Source organism: Canis lupus, chromosome 7 (assembly GCF_048164855.1).
Source record: "Canis lupus baileyi chromosome 7, mCanLup2.hap1, whole genome shotgun sequence".
Classification (NCBI taxonomy): Eukaryota; Metazoa; Chordata; class Mammalia; order Carnivora; family Canidae; genus Canis; species Canis lupus.
The window spans coordinates 18,450,537-18,463,218 of record NC_132844.1 but is presented as its reverse complement, the minus strand read 5'-3'; positions in this window follow the sequence as shown (position 1 = coordinate 18,463,218).

Here is a 12,682-nt window from a genome sequence, read left to right as displayed (position 1 = left end):
TTTCTGAATTGTTTCATGAAGTTGGGAAAATTCCTGAGATTTTGATTGCCAAAACAATGAATATGTTGATCTAGCTGGAGAAATCGATGTCTCTAAATATTAATTTTTACACTGGAAAACAAGATATGAACTTCCATTTATCTAAGTCATTGTTCATGTATCTCAGTAAAATATAGCTTTCTTCATATAAATCCTGCACATTCTTAAGTTTACTGTTTTTTATATTTGATCTTTTCAAAAGATAGAAAAGCTGTTAGTTTTGTATATTAATATTGTTAGTGGTCATTATGCTGTTTTCTTATTATGATCTATTTTTCCCCACACTGTGGTGTGTCAGAGGACAAAGTCCACTGGGTACTGAATCAATCAGGTTCCTTGTCTCCTGGTTTTCAGTTGAAATCACAGGGAAAGGATATGTTTTAATATTTTGTCAGCCTAGAGATAATGTCATTTATAATTTGCAGGTAAGTTACTTATGTGCTACAAGAATTTGGTTGAATTCTTCTTAAGTCTTCTGTTTACTGGGCCTCATTTGATCATCTATGCAGAACTTAAGTTTAAGGGATTGGCAGAGTGTAAGGTTTTATTACCTGTTCAAATATTTAGCTGTCTAAAGAGAGTGAGAGCTATATACTCTCAGATCACTAAAGCCAAAGAATTTTTGTTTTTAAAATTATGAGGTATTGTATTGACCTATTGTAAGAATGTGTATTAGAGATTGCTTCTCTACTGTGTTGTGAACCAGCCATATTGGTAAGAATTTAAAAGAGATTAAAAAAAAAAAAAAAAAACAACTTTCTGATGGCTTTGTCTTTGTCACATAGATGCATGTTTTCTCTGTACTTCACCTGTAGGCCTACTTCACCTTCACCTGTAGGCCTCCACTAATGGAATTTGGTCTTTTAAGCAATTTAGATGTACCCTCACAACCATGTGTTACACATCATCTAACGACATACTTTGCTATTAGCCAACTTCCAGAAGAGAAAACATGACAAAAAGTGTCGCACTGGGTAGTTTTCCATCTAGCTACCTTTAACTGTCTGAGGTCAACAGTCTCTTATAATTGATGTGTGGCAGGGAGTAAGGCTTCAATTATAGCTCACATCTTCAGTCCAAATTCCTTGAAACTAAAATATTAATGACTGTTATAAGATTCAAACTTAGTATTCTGATTATCATTTCATCTTATGTTTTGCTTCAAGAGTCCACGTGAATTCTTTTGATGGTATAAGACATTTTTATTTTTTAATCTCATTTGACCAATTAATAGGACATGCTATATATATCCCACTGTGGAGATAAATTAAATGTGTTGCAATGTACTTTTTTAATGTATTACTAATTTCTTTTTGTGAATTAATGAATTAAATAATTTAAATGAAGGTATAATTGACTTATAGCATATTAACTTCAGGTATGATATTTGTATATATTGCCAAATTATCACCACAAAAAGTCCAGTCAACATCCACCACCATACACAGTTACACATTTTTTTTTCTTGTCATGAGACGTTTCAAAATCCATTCCCCCAGCTACTTTACAATATGCAATACAGTATTATTAACTATAGTCACCAAGCTCTACATTACTATACCTTAAAATTATACCTTTTGACCCCCTGAACCTGTTTTCCCCACCCACCTCTGGCTACCAACAATCTTTGTTCTATACTCATGAACTAAAGGTTTGTTTTGTTTTTTTTTTTTGGATTCCACATGTAAGTGAGATCATAATGGTATATATCTTTTTCTGAGACACTTTAAAACAGATTTTGTTTCCCAGGGAAGGTTTTTTTTTTTTTTTTTTTTTTTTTTTTTTTAAAGAAAACAATTTTTAATGTTGGGTTCTACTCCTTTTATTAAAACAAACTATTGCTTCAACGTGGATGGAATTGGAGGGTATTATGCTGAGTGAAGTAAGCCAGTCGGAGAAGGACAAACATTATATGTTCTCATTCATTTGGGGAATATAAATAATAGTGAAAGGGAATATAAGGGAAGGGGGAAGAAATGTGTGGGAAATATCAGAAAGGGAGACAGAACGTAAAGACTGCTAACTCTGGGAAACGAACTAGGGGTGCTAGAAGGGGAGGAGGGTGGGGGGTGGGAGTGAATGAGTGACGGGTACTGGGGGTTATTCTGTATGTTAGTAAATTGAACACCAATAAAAAATAAATTAAAAAAATAAAAAATAAAAAAAAAATAAAACAAACTATTACCTTCAATTTTCTTCATTCTGTTTTCTTATTCTGTAACGTAGAGAGGTCATTTATGGCCTGCAATTTGTCTAAGTAGCACATGGGAAGATACATTTTGGTATCTTTATTATGCACTTAATATATTTTTCAGAATTCGTTTTTAACATTTTAAACCTGAAAGGCAGTTAGCATAAATTTAGTAATCCAGCACTCCAGAAAAGAACTGGAAGGACGTTAAGACATGGGCAGGCCTAATGGAATAGTTTAATCTGTGTATAATTTCTCATCATAATTTATGAGGCTGCTATCCAGGCACCAGCTTTCTGTGTCTCATCTTCCATTTGCCCTAGTCTTAAATCTACAGATACGATGTATCCTGTTGCCTCTCCCCTGTTACTACCCAATCATTGTGAAGAATCCTAGTAGATCAGGGAGTAAACCACCACCTACTGACTTCCTCCTTGAGTAGCTTACATTCTTATATGCCTCCCAGGGCAGATAATTTAAAAATGCTGCTGATCTGAGCAAGTAAAGGGATCTCAGGTGCTCCCTGCTTATTTTATGCTGTGCCATTGCCTCTATCTCTCTCTTCTGGAAATTGTGAATGCCAGAATCTCCTAAATTTATTTTCTGTAATGTTCCATTACAGTCTCAGGAAGAAGCAATGAGTCCTTTATTTGTTTCCAGGTAAATTAACTCAGTTTTGAGGTATATTGATTAGTCATGGTTTCTAATATTACACAGGCTTTTCACCATTTTTATGTTTCTTTGGGCATTTTGTTATTAATTACTAGGTAACTAAGAACATTGGATTGGCAAAGGTACTAGATGTACTAATACTCAAGGCATTCACTTGTCTGGAAGTCATCACCAAAGCTTCTCATTCACAAATTTAAATCCTCATCAAATTATGTTCTTCTGAAGTCTTTAATGGAGATTTTACTCATCAGAGACCAGGTGTTCTGTGCTTTTACCTAAAAATAAACCTAGATATTACCTAATGTTTTATCTTTGATTCTTTTATCTTTTTCTCTATATTTTTATATACAATTTCATCTAGCTCTGTGGCTTCAGATATCTCTACTTTATGGATCTTACTATCTACATTTGCATTTTCTGTAAACTCTGGTTTAGCCATCCAGATGAATACCTGCTCCTGCCTTGGATAGTATGGTGACGACTTTAAGTTAAAGCAACATGTCCAAACTTCAGTGCATCATTTTATACCTTTCTAAATCTATTTCTCTACTTGTTCTTTCATCTACTCATTTATATATTCATTGCTGTATTTATTGAATACTTTCTTTGTATCAGTTTCTGTTGCTGGGTGTATATTGATGGAAATGGTAGACAAGGTCTCTTCTCTGAGGGAGTTTATGCACACTAGTTAGCAGAAAAAAATATGAGATGGCATGATAAGTGCCAAGTTATGATGAGCTTGTGATAAGATGAAGGAACAAAGGGGTCACCTAATCCTGATTCGGTGTCAGGAAAAACTTTTTTAAAGGAAATAACATAATAGTCAAAAAGAAGTCAATGGGTCTGGATTTTAGGAGAAAAATCTGAACTAGAAACTTTTCTTTGGTGATTCTTAAGATACTGATGATTATGAAAGCCAAGAAACTGAACAGAGGTTGCCAACAATGAGTATATTGCATGAGAAAAGAGAGGACTGAGAGAGAAGAGAGCCTACTTAAGGGCTAAACCAAAAAAAGACAAGTCTACAAAGGAGATTGTGGGATCATCAAAAAAGTAATAGGAATAATCATAGGATTAAGCTAACATGTATGTGCACTGCGTATGAAGTACAGTGCAGTTTGCATGAATTGCCAACGTAAAACTGGAGAGTGTGGAGTCAAGAAAGTCAGAAAAACAAAGTGTTCAGGACAGATGGAGCTGAATATAATCAGGAAATCAAATATGGCAGATACTACATTTTTAAAAAATTCTATTTAGTCCAAGGACATCACTAGAGACCTTGAAAAAGCAATTCCTAAGGAGTACTGAGAGCAATAACATCATACAGAAGGTTCAGGAAGTGAAGGAAAGTAAGGAAATGTTTCCCATGAGTATTGCTAACAGTTCCACTATTTTCTGTATCCAGAACAGAAAATGTGGATTCATCTTTGATTCTTTCCTCTCATTTGTCTTCTGATGTTAATTCTATGCACAATGACTCTTGCTTCTTTCTCATTTCTCCTTGTCATGGCTTTTAATAGGACTACTCTTATTCAACCCTGGGCTTATACTCTCACACTCCTGCTTCAATTCCTGTTTATGGAAAATCATACCATTTGTATTATTTAAGGCTCAATCCAAATACTGCTTGTTTAATCAAATTTCCCTAATGATCTCATTCTCAAGCAATCTACTTGTCTCTGAACTCTTATAAAAAACTTCATTGGTATTCTTTATATAATGCTAACGACTTTCTGCTTTGAGTATGACCACCCACATGCATGTCTTACCACCCCTTCTATGCTGTTAATTTCATTAGGGAAGAAATTATCTTTATTTTTACATTATAATAGTTCCCAAAATAGAACACTTAAGTACTAATTTTTGTTCTGCATAATTTTGAGTTATTGGAACTTCACAAAGTTTACCTAGGCCTTTTGAATATTTTCCCTTCCAAAATATGATGATAATGTTATCCTTTCTATTTAGCATTATATGATAGTTTTTAGAATTAAAAAAAAGTACTTGAAAATGTAGCATACAAATCACTAAAATATAAAACAATTTATTATTTGCCTTGTTATTACCATTTCAGAAGAGGGTTATTATTAATAATACTAATATGATTATTTGAGACTAAGAACATTTAGATATGCCACAAATCAGCCAATTACTAGTTTAAAGGTTAATTTCTTCAATTCAGAGCATATAACACCTGTGGTGAAGTGTCTGCCAATTTATTTTGATGAATAATTCAAGGAGCATTGATTTTACTTAAAGACTGTTTCTCTAGGTGTTTATATTAGGGGATGTAGCAAGTGATTTACATCAAGTGTCTTGAGGCCAATTGGTCAATTTATTACTTTTTTCAGTACAAAATTAATATGTGCTTATTGTATATATACAAACCACTCTTAAAAGTATACATAGAAACTGAAACCCCAATTCCCAGAAGTAACCAGCTAAAAATATTTGGTATATTTATTTCTAGATATCTGTTCTACATGAACACATATTTATTTTTTGTTGTTGTCAATGTTGTCCACCCTCTGTCTGTCTCCCTTTCCTCACCTCTGTGGTTGTATGCATATAAATATGCATATAAATATATGCATAAGTACACAAAGGAATTTGTATATACATACATATATATAATGTACTTATAGATATTGTGGTAGGTGGAATGATAGGTCCTGGAAGATGTCCACCCTATTCCCCAGAATCTGTGACTATGTTACCTTATGTGACAAAAGTGCACATGCGATTAAGGTTAAGGATCTTGAGATGGGGAGATTATCCTGATTTACTTATTTGGGCCCACTACAACACTACAGTCTCATGAGTCCTTAAAAGTGGAAGAGGAAAGCAGAAAAGCGGGTCAGATGAATGTGACATTAGAAGGACTTGAACTGCTTCTGCTTACTTTGACAATGGAGGAACAGGATCATGAGCCAAAAAAAAAAAAAAAAAAAAAAAGGCAATGAATCCAGGAACTGGAACCTGCCCTCAGTTTACAGCTAATAGAAAAATAAAGACCTCAAGTCATTAAACTGTGAGACACTGAATTCTGCCAACAATTGAATAAGGAAAGAAACTAAATCACCCCTAGAACCTCCAATAAGTAAGGGAGCCCAGCTGACACCTTGACTTAACCCTAAGGAGAACTAAGTCTGACTTCAAACCTCAAAAACTGTGAAATAATAAAGCTGTGTTGTTTAAGCCACTAAATTTATGGTGATTTGATAGGATAGTGATAGAAAACTATACAAACTTAAATGTATTTCTATAGTTATCTACATGACTTGCAACTTCATTTTTCTTAAAAAAAATACATGAACATCTCTTTGTGCCATTTACTTATGTGTATAGTTTGCACACTGTGGGTGTAATTTGTAGGAGAAACTGCCACAAATAGCTCACACAAAGAATAGACTTTACCAGATGTACCTAAATTACCTTTCAGAAAGGTTTTCTCAACTAACATTTCCACTAATCATATATGAGTGTCCATATTCTGTGTCCTTGCCCAAACTGAATATTATCAGTCATTTTAATGTCATGGCCTTTGCATTTACAGGAATGAAAACTGCTTTTGTGTCCATTGAATACCATTATTTATTCTTTGTCTGAATCTTACATGAGTTCCAATGTGACATACTAGAAGCTCACACATGATTTTACAAGGCTGGCCTTTTAACCTAGTAGATTTTCTTTGTGTCTATGAGAAATTGGCAGCATAAAATTCATTATTAAGTCAGAAAATATTTAGATAATTTTGAATAAAAGGTCCATATTTCTGAGTCCCAAAGCTTTGTGTTTGGACTTAACTGAAGGGTAGCTAACTGTTTACATTCAATCAGATACTTCATATACCTAAGTTGATGGTGTTAGCAGCATTTACCCAGATTCCAATGCCACTCTCCAGTCTCTTCCTATTGCCACAACCCTTCCCAACCCAAGTTCTAAGAGTATTATTTCCTAAATAACTTAAATAAAAACATAGGGGGTGTCTTGGGACATTTTCTGAATGTACAATAGTAAGTTAAGGTAAATCTTTAATCAATGAGGAATTCACTAGAAAATAGAACAGCTCAAAGAGTAGATACACTTTATCAGGGACGATTCTCATAAGGAATCTATTATGAATTACACTTGCTTAGGGAGGTTGGGAAGATGGCAGAGTAGGAGGATCCTAAGTTCACTGGGTCCCATGATTACAATGAGGTAATGCTCACATCAGTGTAAATAATCCAGAAAATGACCCAAAGATGGGAAGAACAAACTATATAACTAAAGGTAGAGAAGAGGGCATATCAAAGTATTTAGGAAGTGTAAGACACTGGAAGTGAAAAGGACCATGGCCATCTGTCATGGAGAGGGAGGCGCCCCACAGCATGCGGAAAGGCATGGGAAAATAGACTATCATACTAGGGAGCCCTCATGGGGAAAATAAATTCCTATAATATTATGCTTTGAAAATGGGTGGCTAAATCTTGTGAGTTCTTACAACAAGTAAGACTTAAAACCTAGAATTTTAAAAATTGGCAGGCCTGCCTGAGAGAGCCTAGATGGTATTAGAAAGTAGAGTCTTCACCCTTAAAGAGATGGCATGACAAACACCCTGCAGGGATATAGCCTGGAAGCAGAACTTTAAAAAATGCCAGGCCAGAGTGAAGAGAAGTTATTTATTCATCACAGACCTTGGCCCAGAGAGTCAGGGTTCATGGGAAAACCCCCCTGCCCCAGGAACAAAGGAGCTGGCAGGTGCCCTTTCCTTCCCCCACCTCCCAGTACAGATTCCCAGTGCAGATTCCACGCTTGTTACCAAACTTGCTTATACCACCCCCTGACCCAAACCTTGTCTCAGTAAGTCCATCCTTCCCAGCCATGCTTGCCTCAATTCTGGTGATGTGGGCCCTATTGCCTAGAAGACTGGTGCAAATATCGCCAACACCTCATCTCCCAGCCTGTGTGGTTTTTGGGACCTCAGTTCCACTAGTGGTGGCAACAGCAGGGCAGGTCTCATTTTGTAAGCAGAGCAATGCACACCTTCTTAAAATGTACCCCACCCAGCCAGGAACCAAACACTGCCCACAACAGGCAAAGAGAGCCTCTGCACACAACCAGACTGAAGGAAAAAGTGACCAGAATTCAATAGCAGGTCACATGTAATATACAGAGGAGACACTTCTGGAAGCATAGGGTCTGGTGAACAGAGGACACTACTGCAGGACACTACAAGGCCTCTTTTTAATAAAGTTATTATCTTCAAGAGCAGGAGATATAACTGAGTTTCTAAAGCACAAAAATAGACACCTAGAGTTAGACAAAATGAAACAGAGGAATGTCTTGCAATGAAAGAATAGGACCAACCACAGTAAGAGACCTGCAGGAAATGGAGATAAGCAATATCCCAGATAGATAATTTAAAGTAATGATCATAAAGATACTGAGGTTGAGAAAAAAAGTGGAAAACAACAGTGAAACCCTTAACAATGATATTTTTAAAAAGCCAATCAGAGATGAGACACAATAAATTAATTTAAAAATATACTCGATAGAACAAATAGGCTAGAAGAAGCAGATGAATGAACTAATGACCTGGAAGACAGAGTAATGGAAAGTAATCAAGCTGAGAATAAGGAGAAAAAAGAATTATGCGACACAAGAATAGACTTACAGAACTCAGTGACTCCATCAAGCATAATAATATTCACATTATAGGGATCCCAGAAGATGAAGACAAAAGGGGGCAGATAATTTATTTGGAGAAAAATAGCTGAAAAATTTCCTAATCTGGAAAAAGAAACAGGCATTGAGATCCAGGAGGCACAGAAATTCACCAACACAGTCAACCCAAGGAGATCCCCACCAAGGTACATAGTAATTAAAATGACAAAAAGTAGTGATAAAGGAAAAAAAAAAACTTTAAAGCAGCAAGAGAAGAGAAGACAATTATGTAAAAGAAAACCCCAGAAGGCTATCAGCAGAATTTCAGCAGGAACTTTGCAGGCAAGAAGGGAGTGGCATGATATAATCAAAGTGCTGAAAGGAAAAATTCTGCATCCAAGAATATCCTATCCAGCAAAACTATCATTTAATATAAAAGGAGAAGTAAAGAGTTCCTCAGACAAACAAAAACAAAAGGAGTTCATGACCACTACAGCAGCCCTACAAGAAATGTTAAAGGGGACCCTTTGAGTGGAAAGGGAAGACTACAAGTGAAAGTATAAAAAGTTGGAAGCACGGAATGCTTGGATGGCTCAGTGGTTAAGCTCTGCTTTGGGCTCAGGGGGTGATCTGGAGTTCAGGGATCGAGTCCCACATTGGGCTCCCTGAGGGAGCCTGCTTCTCCCTCTGCTTCTCACTCTGCCTCAGAGTGTCCTCTGTCTATGTACCTTGGTGGGGATCTCCTTGGGTTGACTGTGTTGGTGAATTTCTGCCTATTGCCTCTTTCTTTCTCTGTATCTCTCATGAATAAATAAATAAAATATTTTTAAAAGTTGGAAGCACAAAGCTAGTAAAAATAAGTATCTATAAAAATCAGTCAAGAGATTCACAAAATAAAAAGATATAAAATATGACAATATACCTAAAATGTGAGGGGTGGGAGAATTTAGAATAAGTTCAAATTTAAGTGACCATTAACTTCATATAGACTGCTATATGCAGAAGATATTACATACAAACCTAATGATAACATCAAAACAAAAACCAGTAACACATATACAAAGAATAAAGAGAAAGAAATTCAGGTATACCACTAAAGAAAGCCAACAACTATGAAAAAGAGAAAGAAAAGAAAGAATCAGAGAAAAACTACAAAACAACCACAAAACAAGTAACAAAATGGCAATAAATACATATCTATCAAAAATTACTTTGAATGTAAATGGACTAAACGTTCTAATCAAAAGACATAGGAAAACAGAGTGGAAAAAAAAAAAAAACAAGACTTGGGGCACCTGGGGCTCAGTTGGTTAAGTGACTGTCTTCAACTCGGGTCATGATCCCAGGATCATGGGATGGAGCCCTGCATCAAATTCCCTCTGCTCAGTGGAGAGTCTGCTTCTCCCTCTCTCTTTGCCCCTCCTCCCTGCTCATGCTGTCTCTCTCTCTCTCTCTCAAATAAATAAATAAAATCTTTAAAAGCAACAACAACAAAAACAATACTAATCTATATGCTGTCTACAAGAGACTCATTTCAGACCTAAAAACACCTGCAGATTGAAAATGAGGGAATACAGAAACATTTATTATGCAAATGAACTGCAAAAGAAAGCCAGAGTGGCAATACTTATATAAGACAAAATAGACTTCAAAACAAAATGTGTAACAAGAGACAATGAAGGACATTATATAATCAGTCAGGGGACAATGCAACAAAAGGATATAACAATTATAAATATGTATGCACCCAAAATGGGACCACCCAAATACATAAAATGATTAATAACAAACATAAATGAAGTAATCTATACTAGTACAATAATAGTAGAGGACTTTAACACCCAATTTAAATCAATAGTCACATCATCCAAACAGAAGATTAACAAGGAATCAGTGGTTTTGAATGACATACTGGATCAGATGGATTTAACAGATAGATTCAGAATATTCCATCCTAAAACAGCAAAATATACACTCTTTTCAAATGCACATGGAACATTCTCCAGAACGGATGACATATTAGGCCACAAAACAAGTTTCAACACATTCAAAAAGCTAAAAGTCATACCATTCAATTTTGTGACCACAATGCCATGAAACTAGAAATCATCCCCCAGGAAAAAAATATGTAAAGAGCACAAATACATGAAAGTTAAGTAATATGCTCCTAAACAATGAATGGGTCAAAGAAGAAACAAAAGAAAAAATACATGGAAATGAAAATGAAAACGTAACAATCCAAAATATTTGGGATACAGCAAAAGCAGTTGTTAGAGGGAAGTTTATAGCAATGCAGGCCTACCTCAGAAAGCAAGAAAAATCTCAAATGAACAATCTAACCTTACCCAATAGGAGTAAAAAAAACAAAACAAAACAAAACAAAAATCCAAATGCAGCAGAAAGAAAGAAATAATAAAGATTAGAGCAGAAATAAATGATATACAGACAAACAAAAATAACTGATCAATGAAACCAGGAGCTAGTTCTTTGAAAAGAACAACAAAATTGATAAATGTCTAGCCAGACTCATGAAAGAAAGAGAGAGAGAGAACTCAAACAAAGTCACAAATGAAAGAGGAGAAATAACAACTCGACCACAGATATACAAACAATTGTAAGAGAATAGTTTGAAAAGCTATATGCCAACAAATTGGACAACCTAGAAGGAATGCATAAATTCCTAGCATATAGCCTACCAAAACTGAAGCAGGAAGAAATAGAAAATTTAAACAGACTGATTAACAGCAATGGAATTGATTCAATAAGCAAAAAACCTCCAAAAGTACAGGACTAGAGGGCTTCACAGGCGAATTCTACCAAACATTTAAAGAAGAGTTAATACCTATTCTTAAACTATCCCAAGAAAAGAGAAGGAAAACTTCCTAATTTTTTCTCTGAAGCCACTATTACCCTGATACCAAACACAAAAAAGAGAACTACAGGACAATATGTCTGATGAGCATAGATGCAAAAACCCTCAATAAAAGACTAGCAGAACAAATCCAATACATTAAAAAAATTATTCACTACAATCAAGTGGGATTTATTCCTGTGATGCAAGGGTGACTTAATCTTCATAAATCAATCAGTGTGATACATCAACAGGAGAAATGATAAAAGCCATATGATTATTTTAATAGATGCAGAAAAAACATTTGACAATGTACAACATCCATTTGTGATAAAACCCTCAGCTAGCTAGACTTAAAGGGAGCATATCTCAACATAATAATAGGCATATATGAAAAATCCATAGCTAGCATCAACCTCAATGGGGAAAAACTGACAGCTTTCCCCTAAAGTAGGGAACATGATAAGGATGTCCACTCTTGCCGCTTTTATTTAACATAGTCCTGTAAATCCAAGCCATAACAGACAACAAAAATAAATAAAAAGGCATCCAAATCAATAAGGAGATAGTAAAACTATTTGTACATGACATGATACTATGTATAGAAAGCCCTAAAGCCCTAAACACCAAAACACTACTACGGCTCTTAAATGAATTCAGGATATAAAATTGTTGCAGGATATAAAATAATGTTCAGAAATCTGTTGCATTCCTATATACTAATAATGAATTAGCAGAAAGAAATTCAGAAAGCAACCCCATTTATAATTATATCAAAAATAATAAAATACTTAGGAATAAACTTAACCAAAGAGGTGAAAGACCTATAATCTGAAAACTATAAAACAATGATGAAAAAAATTGAAAAACACACAAAGAAATGGAAAGATATTTCATGCTTATGGATTGGAAGAAAAAATATTGTTAAAATGTCTATACTACCCAAAGTAATATACAGAGTTAATATAATACTTATTAAAATACTAATAACATTTTTTTCATGAAACTAGAACAAATAATCCTAAAATGTGTATGAAACCACAAAAGACCCTGAATAGATAAAGGAATTTTGAAAGACAAAAGCAAAACTGGAAATAATCACAATTCCAGATTTCAAGCTATGTTACAAAGCTGTAGTAATCAAAACAGTATGCAGTGGTGAGAGTGGACATACCTGTCTTGTTCCTGATCTTAGGGGAAAGGCTCCCAGTGCTTCCCCATTGAGAATGATATTTGCTGTGGGCTTTTCATAGATGGCTTTTAAGATGTCGAGGAATGTT